The following is a 6,000-nucleotide window of genomic DNA, read 5'->3' as shown; positions in this document are numbered from 1 at the left end:
TGATTGGTAAATTTGTGGATGACACAATGATATGTAGAGTGACTAGTAGTGTTGAGGAAGTATGGAGGCTGCAGAATTACTTGGACAGGATAGGAGAGTGGGCAAAGAAGTGACAGATGGAATACAATATGGAAAGGTCTGAGGTTATGCACTTTGATAGGACGAATAGAGGTATAGGTTATTTTCCAAATAGGGAAAGGCTTCAGAAATTTAAAGCATAAAGGGAGTTCTGGTTCAGGACTCTCTTAAGGTTAACATGCAGGTTCAGTTGGCAGTTAGGAAGGCAAATTCAATGTTAGCATTCAGTTCTAGAGGGCTAGAATACAAGAGCTGGGATATACTTTGAGACTGTAGAAGGTTCTGGTCAGACCCCATTTAAAATATTGTGAGCAGTTTTGGGTCCCATACCTAAAGAAAGATATTCTGACCTTGGAGGGGGTCCAGAGGAGGTTCACAAGAATGATCCCAGGAAGGAAGGGTTTGTCATATAAGGAGCGGTTGAGGAGTCTGGGTCTATACTCGACAGAGTTTAGAAAGATGAAGAAGGATCTAATTGAAACTTACAGAATACTGAGAGGCCTAGATAGAATGTGCATGGAGAGGATGTTTCCACAAGTGAGAGAGCCCAGAACTCGAGGGCACAACTTCAGAGTGGAGGGACGACCCTTTAAAACTGAGATGAGGAGGAATTTCTTCAGCCAGAGGGTGGTGAATCTGTGGGACTCATTGCCACAGGGGGCTGTGGAGGCCAGATCATTGAGTGTCATTAGAACAGAGGTAGATAGGTCCTTGATCAATAAAGGGATCAAGGGTTAGGGGGAGAATGCAGGAGAATGGGGATGAGAATCATATCAGCTATGCTTGAATGACAGAGCCATGTGCCGAATGGCCTAATTCTGCTCCTATATATTATGAATTATATATATGCATTTTTATACTAAGGAGAGTAGACTGGTTTCAGTTTCAGATAGGTGGTGTATGAGCTCAGTGCTGAGAAATTTCGATGGACCTGTGTCTGTAAGGTCAGTTCTGTTGGGTTTGTTTGTATGCATACATTTCTAATCAGGCTTTACAACCCCTGAAATTAAAGAGATGGGTCAAAAGAGTTAAAGATTTGATGATTTTGGAAAACATAAAGGGCAGAAGGTGACACTCCACTTGTTGGCAGCGGGAGCTTATGGTCTTGCTATCGTCAATGAAGCTTCCCATTGAATGCAGACATCACCATCAGGAAACACACAACATGAGTGCACCATCAGTGGGACTGTAAGATCCCATTGGTGTGAACGGCAGCCGGGTTTTGGTAAAAGTCAAAAAAACTTGACTTTGTCTAATGACAGTTCTGAAATAACACGGAGACAGAGAAAGACAGGAACAAAGAGGCAGTTCAGTAAGTGTGTGTCAAAGAGGGAAGACAGGATTTCTCAGCTCTCTGAAAAGAAACAAAAATACAAGGTTAGTGGAACAGTAGTCAACTAAACAGTCATTGGACTCAGTAATGTGAACAATTGAGTGGCGCTGCTGCTTAAATAGTGAGTTCAAATTGCAGTTATTTTTAGGTATCTCAGGGAGAGATATGAGTTGGGCAAGAAGCAAATGAACTCTCAAGAACTCCCCAGAAGAAAACCTTTTGAATGTGTGCCAAATTGAAGCAGGAAGCCTTTGTGTCAAGTTAGTGGTAACTCTTCACTGGGTTACGTGCCTATGAATATATTGCTGGATAAAGGAATATTGAGAAATTGAATTACCTTCTTGTGCATGAATTGAGATATTTCCAATCTTTTTAAAGTTTATTTGTTAGTCACTAGTAAAGCTTACATTAATGTTGCAATAAAGTTACTGTGAAATTCCCCTAGTCACCACAGTCTGGCGCTTATTTGGGTCAACGCACTTAACCAGCATGTCCAGGAGGAAACTGGAGCACCCAGAGGAAACCCACACAGAAATGAGGAGAATCTGCAAACTCCACACAGTGATCCAAGCTGGGAATTGAACCCAGTCCCTGCGCAGTGAAGCAGCAGTGTTAACCATTGCGCCAACGTGCTGCCTGGTGTAATACAGTTCTCTGGTGTAACACAGTTCATTTTTCTTGTTTTAATAAAAATTTTATTCTTTGTGTTAGAAGTCCATCAGCAGACTCCTGTGAATTTGTTTAGTAACTTTCCTCCAGTTTCTAAGTAAAAGTTAAGATCTAGCAAAATCAGGTTTCAATTTGGGATCTGGTCTAGTATCACAACACCAGGTTAAAGCCCAGCAGGTTTATTTGCTAGCACAAGCCAGTAGCTTTCGGAGTGCTGCCCTTTCACCAGGTGAGTGGGAGTTCTGTTCACAAACAGGGCATATAAAGACACAAACTCAATTTACAAAGTAATGGTTGGAATGCAAGTCTTTACAGATAATCAAGTCTTAAAGGTACAAAGGGGTGAGGGGGGTGGGTAGGTGATGGAGAAAAGGAGGCTTACAGTAAAATGACCACTATTGATTCACATGAGTTTCAGAGTCCCAAAGTCAGAGTCCAATGTGGAATTCTTTCATGTAAGCATCTTGAGTTCAGCTGGCTGGAGACTGATTTTGTAAGATTTGATTTTCAGGTGGTGTTGATGTTGCAAGATCAATTAAGCATGCAAAGATTGAATTGGTTCTGTTGGCAATGATGGTACAGAATCTTCCAGCAGGGACAGGTTGGATGGGTCAGTTGTCCTGTCTGACACAGCCAGGTCACATGGCAGAACAGCAAACTGGGTGTGCAGCTCAGAAAGGTAATATTAAACTGTTCAAAACACCAGAATAATGTGACCTCCCTTCTTCACAATAACTTCAAAAATTTGGCCAATATTTGGAATTGGCTTTGTTTTCAGAACTGATAATAGGAGCGATCTTACAAAAAAAAATTTAAGTCTAGAACAAGCATGAAAACAGAAGAGTGTATGATTTTTTTTGGGTGAGTCCAAATCTATGATCTTACATACTTTAAGCAGAAAAAAAAATCAAAAAGCAATTCTTGCCTGTAGGGGAAGCAGGTGGTCTAAAATCACCAGAAGGCTGTCAGAGAGCAGTAGAGTGCACCATTGTACATGCACAGATCTCTCTATTCTGCCCCATGGCCATTTTACACTCTGGACATTAATTGGTTGGAGGCGGGGCTTCTACCCCTTACCTGGGAGGAATCAGAGTGGTTGCAGCTCTTTAGCCTGCACACTGCCAGAGCTGCAGCTGACAGGCTGGGACTGCATGTAATTCCTTAAGGTGAAGTTGCAGAATTCCATGAAAGGATAATCTTTGGAGTCACGGGGCAGGGAGGCTATGAGAGGCTTGGAGGGGTGTGTGTAGGGGAGGGATGGGCTTTGGTGGAAAGACTGGCATGAAGGTTGTTCCTATGGTACCAGATCATAAGAGGTGGGGGTGGGGTGCACCCAATATTAAAAGAAGACACCTCATGTTTGTGGAGGTGTCTCCACCCCTCTCCCATTCCACCCCCCCCCCCCCCCCCCCCACCGCCAACCAGGGCCTACCGAGGCCTGAACCCAATTTATTTTTGGGCTTCCCCCAGACCCAGAAACTCCTCTTGCTCAGCCTGAAGATTGAGGCTAAGTAGAAACAATCCTTAAGTGGTCAATAATTGATAACTCAAAGGTGGGCCAGTGGTGGGGCTGGCTGGCTGAGGTCTTGCCCAGCATCAAATTGCACTGAGGTAGGGTTGAGCGTGGATCTAGGGAACCAACGGGAAGCTCATCTGAGGAACTTAACACTCATCTCCTGCTCCTCCACCTACAAACCTGCTGACGGGGGAGTGTAAGATTCCACCCATAGGTGATTTTCAGTTTAATCTCAACTGACCTCTGCCTGTTTAACTGGGTGGGTTCTGAACCGAGGTAATTGTGGGAATAAAGTCTGTAGCATGGATGAATACTTTCAGTTCCATTCCAGATTTTTTACAGGTGTGCATTTCAAGTTTCTGGCAAACATAATGGGCTCTTTAAAAGATATCTGACTGGAAGCGATTACGGCTCCGCTGGAGTTTGGACTGAGGGCATATCACACATTTGGGTGTGTTTAACTTTTTAGCCCAATGCAGTGTCAAGCTTGAAGGGATTTTGTTTGTTGGAAAAAGCAATCTTTATGATTTTATTTTTATTTCCACTTTTCTCCCTATTTGCCCTGATGGTGCTAACCTTTAGTGAGTGTAATTCCATGTCCATTGACCAAATCCCAGGTGAATAACTATTTTTCCAGTCTGATTCCAAGACGGAGAACATTCACTCTCAGCATCATTTTAGCTGAGCCTGCATGCAACCTCACTCCATATCCATGTTGATGCATTTTCCACAATGGAATGCTGGATAATCGGGAATACTGAAACCAATTTTGACATATCCAACTTCCTGCGCAACATCACTCAGAAGTAACATCGGGCAGGGCAAGGCAGGGCACATCATGTGAGATCATAGGAGGACCTACCCCTCTGCATTATAGCTATGTGCTGATAGGATCTTACTCTGTATATTAGCGCTAAAGAAAGACAGATCTTGTATTTATATAGCCTTTTCACATCTTCAGGGCATGGGAACACCTGCAAGTTTATTCCAGGCCAGGCATCTTTCTGAATTGGAAATTGTTGTGGGGCTTTTTCAGAGGCTAAGTAATGCCAAAACTTCAACACAAAGACTCACAAAGTCAGTATCCTGGTTAAAGACCACTACTTTATTTGGCCAGCGATGGCTGGGAGGGATAGCATTGGGCAGTCCATCACCTCTCCGATGAGAAAGCTCTGAGCGTTCCAATACCACTCTGAACTTACAGTACATCAGACAGTACACTTTCATGTACATTTACATTTACTTTCCCAGCCTTCTTGTTAATTATGAACCAGTCACTTTTCTCACCCTCCCACCCTGCACACACTCCTCACCCTCCCACCCCGCACATGCTCCTCACCCTCCCACCCTGCACATGCTCCTCACCCTCCCACCCCGCACACGCTCCTCACCCTCCCACCCTGCACACGCTCCTCACCCTCCTATCCCGCACACGCTCCTCACCCTCCTATCCTGCACACGCTCCTCACCCTCCCACCCCGCACACGCTCCTCACCCTCCCACCCCGCACACACTCCTCACCCTCCCACCCCGCACACGCTCCTCACCCTCCCACCCCGCACACACTCCTCACCCTCCCACCCCGCACACGCTCCTCACCCTCCCACCCTGCACACGCTCCTCACCCTCCCACCCTGCACACGCTCCTCACCCTCCCACCCCGCACACGCTCCTCGCCCTCCCACCCTGCACACGCTCCTCACCCTCCCACCCCGCACACGCTCCTCACCCTCCCACCCCGCACACGCTCCTCACCCTCCCACCCTGCACACGCTCCTCACCCTCCCACCCTGCACACGCTCCTCACCCTCCCGCCCTGCACACGCTCCTCACCCTCCCACCCTGCACACGCTCCTCACCCTCCCACCCCGCACACGCTCCTCACCTCCCACCCTGCACACGCTCCTCACCCTCCCACCCCGCACACACTCCTCAGTCCCCAACCCATGTCTCCAGTGACCTCCCATGGTCCCTCATACTCCCATGCCATGCCATGCCACACACCTCAGACATACAGCATGGTCTCTCATTCTCCCTACCCCAGCCCATGCCCCCCCACCCACCCTTTGCCTTTACTCCCTCCATACCAACCCAGCGAACATCCTTGCACATTTCCTCCACAATTTTGACATTTTCAATATTTCCTTGAAGACATTGACAGTTCTTTCATAGCTGTACAGTTTCTTGACAGCAGGATGATTCTGAAACAGCTGGACAGTTCCTGAACAGCTGAAAAGCTCCTTGGCAGCTCGACAGTTCATTGTCAGTTCCAATGAGTTTGTGCAAAAAACACTCATGTTTCATTTTAACAATCAGTCCTGAAGGGTGCCTTAACTCTCCCAAAGTGTGCCTGAATGTGTCCAGGTTCCTGTCCAAAGAAATATCTTATCTCTCCAAAGGGGTA

This window comes from Carcharhinus amblyrhynchos, chromosome 7 (genome assembly GCF_965287045.1).
Source record: "Carcharhinus amblyrhynchos chromosome 7, sCarAmb.v2.hapA, whole genome shotgun sequence".
Lineage (NCBI taxonomy): Eukaryota > Metazoa > Chordata > Chondrichthyes > Carcharhiniformes > Carcharhinidae > Carcharhinus > Carcharhinus amblyrhynchos.
The sequence above is the reverse complement of the archived record's forward strand: the minus strand, read 5'-3'. Positions refer to the sequence as shown.